Source organism: Coturnix japonica, chromosome 2, assembly GCF_054131305.1.
Source record: "Coturnix japonica strain WE chromosome 2, WE-NBRP24, whole genome shotgun sequence".
Taxonomy (NCBI): domain Eukaryota; kingdom Metazoa; phylum Chordata; class Aves; order Galliformes; family Phasianidae; genus Coturnix; species Coturnix japonica.
This window is the reverse complement of record NC_140664.1, coordinates 102,372,673-102,391,263: the sequence shown is the minus strand read 5'-3', so window position 1 is coordinate 102,391,263 and position 18,591 is coordinate 102,372,673.

The following is an 18,591-nucleotide window of genomic DNA, read 5'->3' as shown; positions in this document are numbered from 1 at the left end:
CTATCATATTCCCAGTATGTACATACTACTGTGATGTGACAGAGTCGGACAACCTTTCATTGCAATCTCGATATCAGTGATCCCCTATTCTCATTTACTTTAAGGCACTGATGTTTTCCAAAGTGACTGAACTTGTTTTACTTTTGTGTATTTTTTTCCCTTAGTTAATGATCTGTCCCAGCAGAGCTACCCTTCAGAGTAATACAGCCTGAGTTATTCTGATGCAATCCTGCATGATGTATGCTTTGTTACAAGTATTCTTAATTAGCTATTTATTAACAGCGACCTACCTAATGAGGGCTTTTGCTGTTTCCAAGGTAACACAGCCACTACTTTACAGTCCTCCTTTGGTGTGTTACTTTCCCTCTGTGGTCAAACTAAAATTATGCCTCTAAACCAAAATTTTGCCTCTTTCTTTAAGTACCGTACGAAGCAAAATGGTTCATTATTTATCCCACCTTTTAGAAAGCACAACATCTGGCAGGATAACAAATTCATCTGTGTTTGCCTTTATCGGCAGACAGAGAAGTTTCCTAGTTTCCTAGTCATCTTGTTTTGGGCTTCTCTACCTTTTTAGTGCTTCCCTAGCAAATAGTTTTCTATAATTACTTTCCATGTCCCTTTTCCACCTCTTGCCCTCTGTCCCCACCAGCTTTCCTCACAATTTGTAACAAACATAATCACAGGGGGATGGAATTCCTACAGGTTCTTCTCTAATAATGGGGCCCACAGAACTTAGTATTGTCTGGTCTGTATTCAAGCATTGAACCTATTCCATGAAAATGACACAAGGCTTCCTCAGTTTTACCATCTCCTCCTTGTTCTACAGAGACATTGCATCATTTCCCATGAGCTTAGAAGAGTAAAGCCACATATCACTGAACTGCAGGCAGTACTTAACGGCAAAAACGTGCCACTGCTCACCTCTCCTACTGTTGTGAACACCGGAATGAATCAGACATGATCCCTAAGGATTAGTTCATGCCACAGTCACACTCATGCCAAGGCTGTTCTCACTAACACTTCCCCAACAGTCTACTGCGTCTGCCACAGCTTGAGTGCAGCTGGCACACATGCAGCAGGTGGAATGATGCAGAGAAACAGGATGTTCTCTGGTTCTTCCTCAGATCTACTTCCCTACATTACTGGATTTGAAGTTCTAAAAGAAGCAGTGATCTCTCCAATCTGACCTTTCCATGACATAGAACAAGAATCATAATACAACTATTGTGATCTATCTTACATAATGGTTTCATTTAGATTTAACCAGCACATCATGCACATTTCTGACCTGAGGATTTCAAGGACGCAGAGAAGCTGCCATTCATTTTGCAGTCTGCCAACTTTAGCATTAGCTTTGCTGCATCAGTGTGCATTTTATGCTCCTTTCTTGGTGCCTGTAAGTCTGTAAGTGTACTAAGCATGCTTCTTTGACACTCCTCATCTGTCAGCAGTTTCTCATCCATGTTTCTCAACCACCAACAAGACTATTTCTCACTGAGGTTCAAGCTGGTGACAGGGAAACCAGCATACGGCACTAGTACCCGAACCACCTTGGCTGCCAGAAACAATCTAGTTCAGGAAACACAGTCTTGACTGAAGCATAACTAACTCTGCCACAAAGCATCACAAATTCATTTGGGCTCAGATTTGTGCTGCCTGCCACATCTAGATTTACAATAGCTCATTTACTCATTTACTCACAGCTCTGTAATTTGCAGGTTAGGCCAGTTGAAAAAGAACTTGATCAAAACACCTGTGAACCTCTAGAATGCAAACTTTGGGATGGCCAGGTGGAGAGAATACTAGTTTATATTGCTTATATTTGCATCGGATGTCATTAAATGAGCATAAGGAAACAATGTGTGCGATAACCATGGTGCAAAATATTTTCTGTATGATTAGAATTAAACCTTTGAACTGCCCAGGAAACAAACAGAAAGGTGGTGAACAGAGAAACCAGGTGAGCATAAGCATCACACGCAATATATATTGTGTATTTTAGCTATGGGGAACAGCCTTATTCTGTGCCAACTTATGTTTGAACAGTTGTTATAGGTAGTGAAAAATACAGCTCTTTAAATAGATTCTTTCATACTCTAAGGCCAGAAGAAAACACTGAGATTATCTATCATGACCTTTTGAGTAAGTGAAGCCCTTTTAGCTTTGTTGTGAAATTACAGATAAATGTTGATTTATCAAATGTTAACATGATACAGGCACTTTTACCCATGTTTTTCCAGCAGTATAGTTAAACATTTAGAGATCTGAAAAGTACACTATCCCTTCTAAGGGTCAAAGTTAGATTTAACACCAGACTGACTCTTCTCATTGCTGCTCTCTTCTATCAGTTCTCATGGTAGTAGTACATGGGCTCTTTTTTGTGCCACTTTTTGCCAAACTGAATGTTTTCCATGGAACGTATCAGATTTCAACATTTATTATTCACAAAGCATGATGCCATATGACATTATAAAATCAACCTGATTGTCTTCCACTGAGTTTCTAAATGAAGTATCTGTGAAGCATCGCAAGGGGATGGCATAAATCTGTTGTGAATTCAATAGACTAGTGAAAAGTGCTTAGCCATTTAGTTGTAGCTCCCACCAATAAAAGCCAGTCAAGTAAGCACGTAAAAGGCAGTAAAATGCAATAAATGGTATTTTGTTTTGTGGTGTTTTTTTTTTTTACAGTTTGTGAGTTTATAATCTTTGGGGTTATACTTTGATTAAGTCCTGAATGTTTTACAGCTGCAATTCTCCCAAGATTGGGGTGGCAATATGTTTGCCAGGGTTCGCCACTGATTTAACCTGTTAACCAAAATAACAATAGGTTGTGAAAAGCATAAATTATTTACATGACGTAGTAGGTTTTTTGTGTTTGTTAGTTAGTTAGTTTCTTCTTTAAACGGAACATACTACATAGTGCCATATTAGTGCGAGTACGGGGCTAGGCCTCTCACAGTCTGCAGGTCCAGTGCTGACAGAATGGCTAGATAATGTGATGTTCCACAGGACCACAGCAGAGAACTGACTGTTCAGTGATTCTGAAGAACGCTAGAAACTGAAGTTTACAGAAGCTTGACAAAGTCATTTGTTTACTCCTTTTTTGTTTGCTGGAAAGGAAGAGACAGACATATTTTTTATCCCCCTCCTCCAGTGAATTTGCTTGTGATGCTTTCTCTCTCCCATCACACTCAGCCCTGACAGGAGTATCCAGTAGCGACAACCTCAGATATGCAAAGAGCTGAATTGGGATTCTGTATCTCTGGTTTCCAAAACCAGAGCTGTCAGCTTTGATCTTTGACTTTTGAGAGTCTGTTCTGCAAAACCAAAGGTATGTGGCTTGATGTGAGAGCATTTGCCTTGATTTCAAAGGTAGAAATGAATGTTATTTGTTCTTGAGCACACAAACTAAAAGTTCAGAAAGCTGCCATTTTTCAGGTTAGCTTTTCCTGACTGTGTTATTTTTCAGAAAGGATTTTTAGGATGGGCACTCCTGCAGATTCACAAATCCAGGCATTCCAAGCTCTGAGCTCTGCCAGTTTCAATCAATCATAAACGTTCCCCTACTATGGTGATCTCATGTCACAAACTAAAAATAGGGCAATGCTTGCAAAAAAAAAATGAGATAGCATTAAAGTTATGAGCATTGGTATAAATTGGGCTACAGGCACCAACAACCAGAAATGACAACAGGAGCAAGAAACTAGAGATTTGCATACAGAGGAACTTCTTCTTTATAAGATACACAGAAGACTGGACAAATTTGTTTTACTTTTTCTGACATCCTGTTTGTATGAAATTGAAGAAGGAATGTCTGATCTTACCGTCCAACTGGGGAAAAAATAGGGATTGATTCTGGGACGTCTGGAAATCCTGACCAGAATTCAGCCCCTAACCAATAAAACAGGTACTGGATCTCTAAACAAAAACAAACTTCTGACAACTTTTTCTGTCACCAGAGTTACACATTTGAATGATGTCATACAGCTTTGAAGAGTCTAACTAGAGACTAACTGAAGAGTTTAACTGAGACTGCACATCCAAACCTGGCTTCACTTAGATTTAATATTCATTTGATATTTCTATCAGCTTTTGACATAATTTACAAAACAGGACATGGAAAAGATCTGCGTTTTTAGAATAGGTATCAAATGGAACAGGAAAAGCCTTCAAAAGATCATGAACCTCTTTTTCTTCTTTAGAAGACTGATGGAACAAAATCATCATCTACAAGCTATAAATATTCATACAGTGAACGCTTCATAAACTGGAATAGGGTCTTATTATGGGAAAACATAGCCCATTTAATCTTAACTTAATCTGATATCAAATTCATTCATGTCAGAAATGAAATCCATATTGCTTTTAGTAGAGAAGGGCATAGAATTCTGCTGCTGACAGAGGGAAATGGGGCTGATAGACAGAAACAGACAAGAATTACCCAGATCGTTTTAAAGAGTTTCAGGTTTTTTCACAGCTAACAACCAGTAGTCACACCACATTGGTCTCCAGCAGTTGTTATTACTCTCTTTCGCCAGCTTGATCTGTGCTAACCAAGTTTAGACAGCACTTTGGTAGCAACACAAGCACTTAGTCTACTGCAGAATTCCCAGTGGAGGTGGAGCTGCTCCTCTGTCAATCTAAGAGCACAGCAGAGAATTTACCAAAAAAGGTTATGTTAAATACCGTCTTCAGAGGCTGCACATAAACCGCACATGTCAAAATCCTGGTGCTTAACTGGCAGCAAGCTTGGAAGTTTGTAGCCAGGAAGAAATAGAAGATAAGTCTGCTGACATAACAACAGGATTTTCTCACTCTCCTATAACTGCAGAAGGAAAAGCAGCATTGTATGACAGGGCAGCGCACCAGAAATAAGACAGAAGTTGTCAGCCCCAGGATAAAGAAGGGTTTCAAGGTAATTTGAAACTTAGGAAAATAATACAGCGGGAAATTGATGTAAAGAGCACACCCAAGCCATTGCACAAGAAAAGAGAAGGATTTAAGGCTCTTGACAAAAGAATAAAATAAAAGAGAAAATAATCTTGTTTCAGCTTCCTTCTCAGGTTGGATATTAGGAAAAAATTCTTCTCCAAAAGAGCTGTGAGACACTGGAACAGGCTGCCCAGGGAGGAGTCACCATCCCTAGAGGTGTCAATAGACATTTAGATGTTGTACTGAAGGACATGGTTTAGTTGGGGAATACTGGTGGTAGGTGGGCAGTTGGACTAAATGACCTTGGAGGTATTTTCTAACTTTGGTGATTCTGTGAATCTATGAAAATTCTCTGGTTCAAGTCAAGATTGCTCTGTTTATTCTTTTTCCTTGGTCAAGAGCAATGTGCTTCAGCCTCAACTGGGAAAATGGAAATAAATAGCAATTAAAAAAATAATTAAATAAATAAAATCAATAGAAATGCATTTGTAATGTAGGATCAAGGTATCCTGTTCTTTTGTCTACGATCTGCACCATAATACAATTGGTGTTTCTTTTCTGGGAGAATGCAGCTACTTTCTTCTCCCTGAAGTTGCTGTTAACTACCCAGCAATGCACACATGACAGGACTAAGCAGGAAGCATGGACCTTCCTGTTTCCTTGGCTTCTGAACTTCCCCTGCATTCTCCATACTACTAGTGATACCCCTTGTAAAGAACTGTGCCCCTGAGAAATCAGTGCTATTGTTTGTAATAGAAAAGATCAAGAAATTCAGGCCCAGCTGGAATCAAAGTACATAATGTAATATCTCTCTGCTATGCATCTTGTGTCCCAGAGTTTACTTAATGTTGCATAGTACTAGAAATGAAATTAAAATACATATCCCAAAGGCTCAGTCACATCTCTAACACTCTAGGTATACAGCAGACAATGAAGGAAGTTCATACAGAGTTATACTGTGAATACAAAAGCAATAGGTATCATCAAAAGAAAATACGACGTTGGGAATGTTGTTTTTTTATGGTGGCTGGTGTTGAAATATATGGTATATTTTGTCGTTCCCTGTTAAAATAAGTCAAAGAAGGCAGAGAAATTGCAGTATAGAGATATAAGAAACAAAACTGCTGTGTCATAAAATGGAACACAGAAATGTGGTCTTATCTAGGTTACACTGGATGTATCTGCAGCTCACTGAAAACAGAAGAATCAATTTTGTTTTCTCAAGAAGAAAAAGAGCAGTGAAATCTGGGACAAAACTACAAGGCTGCAGAAAACACTGAGAGTGCTGGCAGGTTTATATTTAAATTTGAGCCTATTGTTTAGCATTAATTTGAGATTTATTCAATCCAGAACAAGGCTAATTCTGCAGACGTGAGTGAAAATTCAAAATATCAGTAAAAGGATAACTCAGGTATCAGTACAAATCTACTGGGTAATAAGGAATATAAAGTTCAACACTGAAGTCAAGAAGAATAACATGAGGACCCACGCATCCTGTGATGAAACATATGTAGAAAGTGAAGCAGAAAAAAATAAATCCAGGACATTGTGTCATTTTGCAAAGGTTTCCTGCACTGGCAGAGTGCACAACACCAAGAAAGAGCTGATATGAGCCTCATTAAGCTATGATTAATTCCTCATAGAAGTTGTACCAGGAGATGAGTGGGGTATCAGCTGGAAAGCAAATGGGGAATGTATTGCTTTGTGCATCAGTGTCCACCTAATAAATGATGTATTGCCAGAACTGTGGAGTTTCTAATAAAATACCACTAATAATAGAAGATAAACAGTAGGGTATAGATCTCACAGCGGTAAGCTTCTCCCCCTTACACAGTATAGTAATTAGGCTATATTTCTATATATTCTAGCAGTATCAAAGGAAAGTAAGCCCCAACTTCTGGATTAAAAGTAACTCATAGCCTTGTTCTCACAAAGGTGGACACACTGAGAAGCAGAAGGAAAGCAAAATAACTCAGGATATTATGAAGGCACTTCCCTAGAAAACAGAGAAATACTCATAAAGCACAGAACAGAAGGGGGGAAGTTCATGTTTTGTGTCGCTAGGAAAGTTCTCTTTGGCCTAACATAGCGTGAGAGTCCAAAAGCATTATCTGGGGATATGCAGAGGAAACAGAAAAACAAAAAAAAACAAGCACATTTATGACATCATAGAAAAAATATATTGTAGTTGGGCGTGGGTTGCAAAGAATTCAGTGAATATTTTAAAAGGGGACATGTTCCATTTCCTCAAATGGAAGTAATACTCAGGGAATGCAGCTGATGCTAAAACTTGTCTTCATTGAACACAAACTCAACATTTCCCAGTTACATCTGCGATAGCTTTTCCTGCAAATATTATGTACTTCACTTCTCCATCTGAGGAAAAGTTAATCATATTTGTTATTTATTCCAATATCGTAATAAAATCTCTAAGGCTTAAAGGTGCAAAAGGGTTTCCAGTTAATGTGGTAATTAATGACTACAAAGTCAGTTTTCCATTTCCTTGTAATTTGGACAGCTAAACACACTCCAGAAGGCTTCTGACTGGATCACTGATTATGAATTTTGAATGGTCAAAGCATGTATGAGTTTTACTGCCTTTAAGGCCAACACTCCAAACAATTAAAAACTTCCAAATAAATATTCTTGCCAACTTGAACGCAAAGCCGTGAACTGCATTGTTAAATTCACTGTCATTGCAGCAGATTAATTGCTCGTGCTATAAAGTTTATGAGTGCATAGAAAAGAGAGAAAATGCTTCATCTCTATTTGCTGCATATTTGTAGCAACAAATGAATAACTGCCTCCAAGAAAGTTGATAATATTTATTCTCAAAGTTGTTGAGAAAGCAAATGCAAATGAGAAAAGGCATCGTTTTCTATTGCATTAATACATTCTTCATGTGTTTTTTACACCATTCTGACATCCATTATTATGTATTAAGTATAAATAGAATATCAGAGCAGAGGAGACATGTTCTCAGAGATGGAGACAATTATGAGGAGAATAGTATATTCGTGATAATAATTTTAAGAATTTTCCTCTTTAACTGAATTAATACAAATTTGACTATCAAACAATTTAGAACCTCATATCTACATAAAAAAGAGATAGCAGCATGTGACACATTGTCAACTCTTGGAGTGGATTTTTTTAAACAAAAGTGGATTTATCTTGTGCATATTCAAAATTAATGCTTTCCTACTAAGAGATATCTGCTGATCTCTATTAGAATCATAGAATCATTATGGTTGGAAAAAACCTCTCAGATCACATAATCCAACCACTAACTCATTACTTCCACACCACTGACCATGTCCCTCAGTGCCACATCCACACGGTTCTTGAACACCTCCAGGGATGGTGACCACCACCTCCCTGGGCAGCCTGTGCCACTGCAGCACCAATATTTTGGATAAGTTTTTCCTTATATCCAACCTGAACCTCCACTGGAGCAGCTTGCAGCCATTTCCTCTCATCCTTTCACTGTTAGAAGAGGCCAACCCCCACCTCACCACAGTCTCCTTTCAGGCAGCTGTAGGGAGTGATCAGGTCTCCCCTGCGCCTCCTCCAGTCTGAACAATTGCAGCTCCCCCAGCCACTCCCCATGAGACTTGTGCTCCAGACCCTTCATGGCTTTCTTTCCCTTGTCTGGACACACTTCAGAGCCTCACAGTGGCTTTCTTGTAGTGAGGGTCCCAAAACTGAATGCAGCACACTAGATACGGCCTCAGCAGTGCCAAGTATGGAGGGATTATCTCCTCCCTGCTCCTGCTGGCTGCACTATTTCAGATACAAGCCAGGATGCCATTGGTCTTCTTGGCCACCTGGGCACACTGTTGGCTTATGTTCAGCCAGCTATTGATTAACACATCCAGATCTTTTTCCTCTGCATGGCCTTCCTGAGGAAAATTACCCCGAGGCTGAAGCAAGGAGCTGCTGAGACCAAAGTACACAATATGACATTCTGTCTTGTTAAACCCATGTTATTGACCTCAGTCCAGCTATCCAGCCTGTCCAGATCCCTCTGTAGAGCCTTTCTACCCTCAGGCAGATCAATACTTCACCCTGACTTGGTGTCTTCTGCAGACTTACTGAGGGTGCTGTCAATTACCTCATCCAGATCATCAATAAATGTGATGAAGCATTATGGACTGATCGCAGCCTTCATTCCCAGTTCCCCTGTGCTGCTCAGGAAAAGGAGGTAGAAGATGATGGACTGGGGAAAGTTTGAACCTCCAGAATAGTTTTTTTATGTTTGAAAACCACATTAATACACGTCAGCATTACAAATGATGACGTTTTTCTTTCCAGAATTAATAAAATGCAAAACTAGTGACAAAATTGCTGACATCATCCCATTTCGTCATTATTTTTCCAAAAACTTACAGAGAGATTTTTTTTCCCACTTTTTCTCCCACTCTCCAGTAACCAACTGAGGTATCACTCAGGAAATAAAAACACTCTGTAGTGTCAAAGGAGCTTCCTCCCTCACAGTACAATAAACTAATCTCCAGTGTAAGACATCCCGTGCCAATTAATACTGTGTTCCTGTTATAGAGTTGCGTTCAGGACTCTATCCTGTTTTTACTGAGCACTAATGTAGTACTAAAGCTTTGCTTACATACACAGTCCCCAGCAAGCAGGCACTATAGCTGGCTAGCTGCCATCCTTGGAAGCTGTTTCAGAATCTCCTGGCCACTCACAATTTATGGCAAGTGTATAATTTCCATCCTAACAAAAACATTGAAATCAGACACGGTTACTATGGATCCTAAATTTGTCCTGTGTTGATACTCCAGGAGTCAGTACGCATAGTGACTCAGGGAGTCAGTACATACCACAGAATAAGAAAACTGAAAGTTGCTACATCCCTGTGGGAGTTTTTCTCCTCTGCAGCTAAGATAAATAAAGTCCTACGCCCTTGAGTTAAAACTAGCTGAGAAAGATCAGTTCCACGTGGGACATTCCATGCCGGCTTGTTACGCTGATAACAGGGTTTGTATGCTGCTGGTACTGTCAGCCTGCACGTACTGTAAACAAAGGTCATGGAGATTGTCACGCTGAGTATAGACAGGCTTTGGACACATTTAGGTTGCACAACTTGCATTATTTTCATACGCACACCAATGGAGCAGCACAAATCTAAGCCACCATGGCAAAAAGCAGCCCACTGCTGGTGAAAAGTAAGATTGCACTTCGTTAAAGGCAAACAAGGTCAGCACAGAAACTGTCCTGCCTTCATCACAGAGAGGCTGTGCTAGACCTCCCCTCCTTCCAGAAGGTCCACTAAAGCCCTATAAATGGAAAATTCTGGGAAATTGGGTTTGTGGAAGGCATCCCACTAGAAACTCCTGACGCAATGCTCTAAAGCACAGATGTCCACTTTTTTGTCTTGCCTGGACTGCATTAAATGAAAAGGAATTGTCTTGAGCTGCATTTAAAATACATGTTATAGTTAATGTATATAAGTAACAAAACTTGTTTTTTTTAAATGATTTTGTATATTATGCATATAAAAAATATTTCCATGTCAGAGGCCACTTTGCTAGAGTGCCCCTCTGCTGCCTTCTGTCAATTTTATTTTTTCTGTGCGAAACTGTGAAAACAGTTGTTGACAAAAGTGCATAACGCCAAAAAGTGATGATGTGAATAAGGTGTGATTGTGGAGGAAGGGGTGTTCCTCTTTGTAAGACAGGGCTTATAAAGGTCCAATAAAGAGACATGATGAGATTCTTAAGTTGAATATCTGATGCCAGCGCTACAAATTTGTAAGAGTCTTGTACAGACATTCTTGTCTCAAAGTCTGTAGAACTTGTGATAAGCTGGTCAGACAACATTTGATTCCACTTGTGTCTTAATCTCACTCTGGGTATACATACATCAAACCATCTCCTCCAACAAATGAAGCGAGACAACATTCCATTTTGAAATTTGCAGGTAATTTATGACTACTGAAAGTAGAATTTATAAAGTAGAAGTAGCATTTTATTTAGTCAACATACCACAGTGCACGCAATTACTTACCGTAACTGAGTTGGCACTGCTCTGCACCCTCCCTGTGTCTCAGTATCAGCCCAGGCAGTGCCAATCCCACACTGCTCTGCATTTGTTGTGAGTGATGGGTGCATGTCTAGAGCCAGGCCAGGCTTCTCAATAGGATAGAGCTGCTGCCACAATAGCATGGGGCAGAGGGTGGCCACAGAGCAGGCTGGGCCAGGCCGCAGGTGGGACACAGCTGGGATAAAGCTTAGATGTCCAATAACATGCATTACTAAACCATCATAGAGTCACTCACTAACACCTATCTAGAAGAAAAGATGAACAGAAGAAAGATGTCATAATTACATTGCTTTATCAAATCATTTTTTAATAGCTGTTGTCAAGGGTCATCATGGCCCCATACATCCTGCTCAATAAATTTCCCAGCAGCTACATGACTTTGATCATTTAGCTGCCTACTGATACTTTTGGAAGCCGCTCTGGCTTAGACTGTTGGTTTCTATTTTTTTTTCAGTCTGTTACTATAGGTTGATCTTGTTCTCCTTTCTGGGCTTCTGCTTTGCTTAACACAGAAAAATACTTCTTGCATGAAATAACCTGTGAGATCCTTGGCAAACTGTGCTTGGCAGGCTGTTTCTGACTGATATCTTAATTAGCCCTGTTGCAATTGTAGAGGTTCAAATTGACCTTAAGGGAATCAGTTTGGACTAAATTTTGTCACAGTCCATGTGTGTTGTAGACACACTTTTCTATTGTTAATATCTCTGTTAAGGATAGCAGAACTGAGACTTAATGGTGCTGGAACTGCTGTTTGACAGTTGCATCTTAGCCAGGACTTACAGAACACCCTTCTCAACTTGTGCCAGCTCAATCAGTGCTTCTTTTCTGCCCACACCCACCCACATGGGAATCTTGCCAGATTGCTGCAAATACTTCCCTTTGTATACGAAAGCGTTCTAAGATTGTCACCTCCCATTTCTCTGTATTACCTGATGGTCCCACACAACCAGCTACTCCGTAGTCTTAAGTTCACAAGCTGAGGAACAACAGCCCCTAACGTAGCTGGTGGCCACATACAAGGCAGACAAGCATGTGGTGTGCAGATCCAAAGTGGCAAGGTACGTCTCCATGTGCTGCCATATGGTGGAGTTCTCCACAGTGTTTGAGCTAAAACAGTCAAGTCAGCATGCAGAGAACTAGAGTCCCTGCAATACAGATAGAAGGCATGGAGACAGTGGGGCCAAGAAATCACATTTATCCCAGTAGAGTTATCAACCGCAGGCTGGATTCCTTGTTCTGGTAGCCTATATTTTGTCTTTACTGGGATCACTGGCACCCTATGAGTCCCACACAGTGGATCTCCTATCGATCATACAGCTTTACACAACTGACATCTTACAACTTGGCCTTCTACTACAGTCAGCTTGACGTGTTACTCAGCCTGAAAGCTCACAGACCTCCTTCCTGCTATGAAGAACAGCCCATTTAGAGAATTTTACCTGAAACTTAATTTATCACCCACCTAATCTGACCAGGTGGAGCCAGGGGTTATGGTGATTCCCTTAGGTCTCTCTAGAACCTTTTAGGACTGAACTTCTTGCCTATTCTTGCACTCTGCAACAAATAAAATGTTGCCTGGCATAGTTACCAGAGTGTCTACCTTGCATGAGGAGTTAGCACGCTGCATTTTATTACATAAAAGTACTAGTTTTGCTTGGCATGTATTATGTATTTTTCATACATAATAATATCTATATATACAGATTTTGCTAATCCTACTTTATTTCTTTTCTATATGATCTCACGATAGCATGATTTGCTGCAGTTCTAAGACAAGGGAATAAGAATATGCTTTCACTTCCAATCTTAAACAGCTTTATAATCTACAATGATTTGCCCTTTGTACCTACCTTCCTTTTCTGAGTGACTCCTTGATGTTGCATAACTTTATTCAATTAAATCAGTTCTGCAGGTGAAGTCAGACAGCAATACAAGTAAATTTTTTCCTGTGCAGTTGGAAACCTAACAACCTGGTGGTGTTGTTAGGCTGATTTCTACTCTCATCTATGCAGGATCAGCATGGATTCATCCAAGTTGCTAGTAAAAAAGGAATGTCATTACTGTGTTGTGTGTTAATTGTACATAAACTTCTGTGATCACAGCTTTTAAAGCTAGTGTAAAAAATTATTTATAGTTTCAGCTGTTAGATAAAAGCAAGAATGAACTGTTCCACAAAGAAAGGTGAGCCCAGATGACAAGCAGATGGAAGCAGTACTCTCCCTTGAAAGGGTGTAGTCCCACGCTACTTGAACAAGAGCAGGTCTGGTGACAATGACTGTGTTCAGCACAAAGTCCACTGATGGCCAGAAAAGTCTGAAAGCATTTTGCGGGTCCAGGTAGTTCGGACAGGAACCAACAGCAAAGCCTGAGATGAAATGCAGTTCCTGAGCTAACAGGCTGTGTGCATAGATGAAAGTGCGCAGCTGGGTCCAATGTAAGGTAGTTTTTACAGAGCCATCTGATCCAGCCTTACACAGTTACAGCACACCATGGCTGTCTGTGAACAGAGGCAGCCAAAGTCTCCAGAGGAGACTTAAAAAGAAGGATGGTTAGAGGTTGGTCAAGGCAACAACAGCTTCTGAGCTCCCTGGGGCTGTGACAGCAGCTTAGGTAAAATGTTCCACTAACACTTTTGATCTGTGCATTTCCACTTAAAAGAGTACTTTACTCTTGTGTTTTTTACTCTTCTTGCTCCATTAACTGTTCCCAAACCCATACCACATGTAGACTTTCACTTTGCTTGAAATGAACCAACACTTAACATTCTGATCCTACCGCTTTACATGGACTGTTTCATAGTTTCATAATTCACATTGTTTATGGTTTCACAATGTTTACACTATGAAAGGGCCCTCAATTCAGCTTCTCTTAGTAGATACTCCACTAATTTGTTCCAAAAATCACAACTACATGTAATCAAATTAGAATGCAACAACAACAAAAACAAATATAAAACTGCATGTAATACCACACAGTCTATGTCAATGAAAAACTCTTAAACAGTAACCAGCTGACTTTCAGATACAACTGTTCAGAGCATCAGCTAATCACATCCTTATTCAAGCAGGAACCACAGAGCATAACTATTTCTAAAAATTAGCTGCTATACCTTTCTACAGTAATTTTATCTGGGCTTTGAAATGAAGGATGTCGGCATATCTATGTTATCATTCACTGTGTTAATGGAAGAGCCCTCACTGTCCCAGTTGTAATGTTGGAATTTATACAGAATTACAGAACCATAGGGGTTGGAAGGGACCTCATGAGATCATCAAGTCCAACCCTCTCCTAAGTAGGTTCCGTACAGAAGGTCACACTGGTAGACGTTCAGGCTGGTCTTGAATATCTCCAGGGAAGGAGACTCCACAGCCTCTGTGCTATACTCATGGTGTAATTTCTATCATTATAAGTACTGTATTTCACATCTAGTCAAACTAAAAAATTCAGGGAAAGCACTCAGGATGTTTTCCAGAACCTTTACAAACTGTAGTTACACTCCAGTTAAAATTCATTCTAGATGTAATAAAGACATTGGAGGACAGCAGAGAGACTATAAGAGAACTATCCTGTTTCCAGGTAATTGAAAAGAGCAACTAAAATCCATTATGGATGAAATAAGTGTCAGTTATATCTACAGCCTTGTAATTCTTTAGTTCAACCAACCATAGTCATTTTACAGCTTTTCAAGTTCAGAGAATCACCGAAATGTCTTTACTATCAGATTCTTCACTAAAGTAACATACTGGTGCCAAGTTCCCTTCCACTGCTGCAGCTGCCTGGAGTCAACATGATGCCAACATACAGCACTATGCCTAACATTCCATGACACCGAGAAATTAAGCAGCAGTATTAAAGAAAATAATAATAGCTATGACTTATTTAGTAGCTTGCAAGGCCAACTCTCTCACATTAAAATGAGGAGGCAATGATGCTGACAACTATGGTGCAGATTTGTAGTCATCTGTGTCATCACAGTAGTAAACAAAGAGTCACAAACCAGTCCATTCTTGAGTTAAAGTAGAATTTTCCTATTTGCAGCACTCTATGGAATAATGGTACATGCACTGACCAACTTGGCATTCTTTTTGTTCCTAACTAAGAACAGTTGTGTAACATGGAAACTAGCCAGCACCGTTTGTCTGAAGATCTGGATTTTATTTCATTGTGGGTTTGTCATCTGAAATCCAGGAAGAAAACTCTCTAATTCCAATGTGGTGTTATCATTTAGATCATGACATATGATCTAAAGCCTTCTGGACTAATATATTTGCAAAAATGTTATATAGAACTCCATGGAAATGGAGATTAACAGTAAATTCAATTCACTCCGAATCTTCAATACTCTATATGTGCTTGATAAGAGCCCTGTGCCTGATAAGAGCTCTGTGTAACTTCAGGAGTACAGTTCTGTGGTCTGGGGCTGCACAACAACGGGAGGGTTGTTTCAGAGTATTGCGAGAGACCCAGACACTGCTTAAAGGCAGAGCAACTATATATATATATAAGTTATCTGCAAAGCAGAACCCCAGTGATTGTAGTGGGATATGTCTGCGAGAAGCACAAGAATTAACATAATAGCCCGGCTTGATACTGATCTATGCTTTGCAAATTGACCTCTTTAAGAAAGCTGACTTAAATATCAGGGAACATTCTTCCACTCTAACCATTCTAGTTGTCCTAGCTTCCAAAGGTAAAGGTCTTTGTTACTGCTTACTTTGTAGAGGAAAGGTTAGAAAGAAAGCATTCCATGCATGCCATCAGAATGGTTGGGTGAGTAAGCTGAAATGAAGGTTGAATCAACATTAAGAGTAATGGAAGATGGAAAAGGAAGTAACTTGAGCAAAACAAAGGAGAAAAACAAATTTCCATCTGTAGAGAAAAACTTGCCTTTTTTTCTTTTTTTCTTTTGTAAGGAATATATTTGAATATTGTTTATCTGCCGAACAAATGATGGCAAACAATTATTCTAAAAATGGTTCTCCACTATTTGGGGATTGTGGGAAAAGAACACCCAACAAACATCTTTGCTTCCCAAAATCAGCATGTTTTACCCCGAGCCCACATAACTCTGTCTCTCTCTCATATTTTGATATCATATTTCAGAATGCAAATCTAACAGCAGTAAGTTGCCTCATCAGGCATTTATCTTGTAAGACCTGTCAAGATGCAGTATATTCTCTCAGCAAAGGTGCAAACATTCTTTTTTCTTTGGGAACTGAGAAGTCATACATTAGGAAGACTGACTGACTTTGAAGGTGTCCGTGAACCTTTTGTGAGTTTGCTACCAATGAAGTGAATACATCTGCCTGAATGTAGTAAGGAATACAATGGTCTTTACCCCTCAAAAATCCTTCCTTTCATCATTAGACTTAGTCATTAAAAATGCAGAATGGTCAGCCAAAGTAGAACAGCATGGTGATGTCTGAGGTGAGAACAGGCATCTGTGAGAAATATTTGAATGGATGAAGGAGTGGAGAGATGGCAAAATACGCACAGATAAGAGGTAGGAAAGCACAGTGGAAGAAACACATGAAGGGAAACAGGGACTGGAGTTGATGATGGAGAGGAAATCTAAGTTAGGAAGACTGTGAAATGTCTGAATTTCTTCTCCTAGCCTTAATGTGCATTTCCTCTGGGGGACTTTTAAGCTACCCAGAAGTTGCTAGAAATAATAATAATAGTAATAGTAATAATAAAACACAAAAAAAAAAACCCTACAACCCAATCTAACTCTTTCTCCATCTGGTCCACCTTCAAAGTAGCCAGAAAATGTGGGACATGCACTTTCTTAATTCTATTGTCCAGTTACATCTACATTTAAACTAGGCAGGAACCTCAACCTCATATCTATCATAAACATACGTTGGGAACTACGGTATCTTTGGGAAATGTGGATTATTATATCTTAGACTTCTTTGCTTTGAGGTCATCTACTGAAATGTGCTACCTAATTCATATCCAGATTTAAGCTAGCAAGTTTATACTACTGAAGAAGTCAAAGAGATTTGCTGGCCCCACAGTAGCCTGTATGTAATAGAAATTCCTACAAAGTCAGCAAGACGATTTAGAATAACTCAAGGTGCATTTCAAGACCTTAATATTTTCCAGTCTAAAGTTATGTAATCAAGGATTAAAGTCAGACTCCTATCTTTTGTACAGAACACTGAAAATAAATCAGACACAACTGCTACTGCTTTTAAATGCATCCTAAGAAAACTGTTTTGAATATGCATCTACTCACTGAAAAAATACAGCATATCAAATGGAAATTTTCCAACTAGATAATCAGGAGCATTTCCAAAAATCCACACAGAAAGATAAATATTTTAAACTGTGTTTTCCTGTTGACAGATGTTTCTGCTTTGTGCAAGACTCTGCAGTTGTAGATTACAGCTGTCGTATTCTATTATCTCTGGGTGCTGAGTTTTGAAAGGAGCTCCTGGGTTTTGATAAATGCTTGGATGTCAGACAATCAGAGAACTTCCTAGAAAAGAGGAACAGATATCCCAGCGACTCGGTTGAATTAGTTAAAATAGATTCATAGGTTGAGCTACTAGTGCAGTGACTCTGCATGTATGTAGTCTGGAATATGAAACTAGGGAATCTCTGAGCTTTATCTTTCCCTTACAGGAATTAGTTTTGTTCTTTTTAATGGATACTTAAATTGTGCTGTGTTTTTGTTGTCATGAGTAAAACCAGATAGAGCAACGAAGAAAAAAATGGACCTACTTCTATAGACATTGGACCAACACACCATTTAAATAGAGGAAAACAAGAAATCAAGAATTTAACAGTAATCTCTGCTTATTCTTTCCCTTCCACCCAAGTTGTATCTTTGTTTTCTATATTAAGATTCCTTTCATTTTCTGTAATGGATCTGTAGGTTAAAATGCCAAATAATCTGCTTCTGAAATGCACAAGATAAGTCAGTATTGACTGAGTCTTTTGGTGAGTTGACAGACCAAATGTGTCAAATCTCAGTGGTGATTTAATAAGCCCAGACGCCTGATTAATCTGTCAGAGAAGCACATACTGTGGCCATAACAAACCTGACGTAAGGGAACACGTGCTCCTGCCTCATCTACTTCCTTACTAAGCCCAGAGTCTGATGGCCTCAACATCCCTAATTCAGGCAAACATCTGTTTGGCTTGATTTCGCTTACAGCTTATCTGATGCTTCCCTTCAGACTGCTATTGTATAAGGCTCAGCAGAACAGAATATGTGTCTGAGGCTCTGTGACTTCAGCTCACTAATTGTTCCTGGACAGTCTCGGCTGTGCCAAGAGAATGTGCTCTTCTATCAAAGAGCCTACCCTTCTGGTTTCCAGGAGGCTGCCTTTGCTCCTAACCTACCTCATTATCAACTTGAGGTATGATACCAAACTGTGAACTCAAGCCACTAACATGCAGAAAAGATGATCAGGGGGCTGGAGCACCTCCCCTACGAGGACAGGCTGAGGGAGTTCGGTTTGTTCAGCCTAGAGAAGAGAAGAGAAGGGCGGAACTACAGCTCCCGGCAAGCCACAGGGACGGAGGGAGCTGAGAGGAACCGCTGACGGCAGAGGCGGGCGAGCGCGAAGTCACCGCCTCA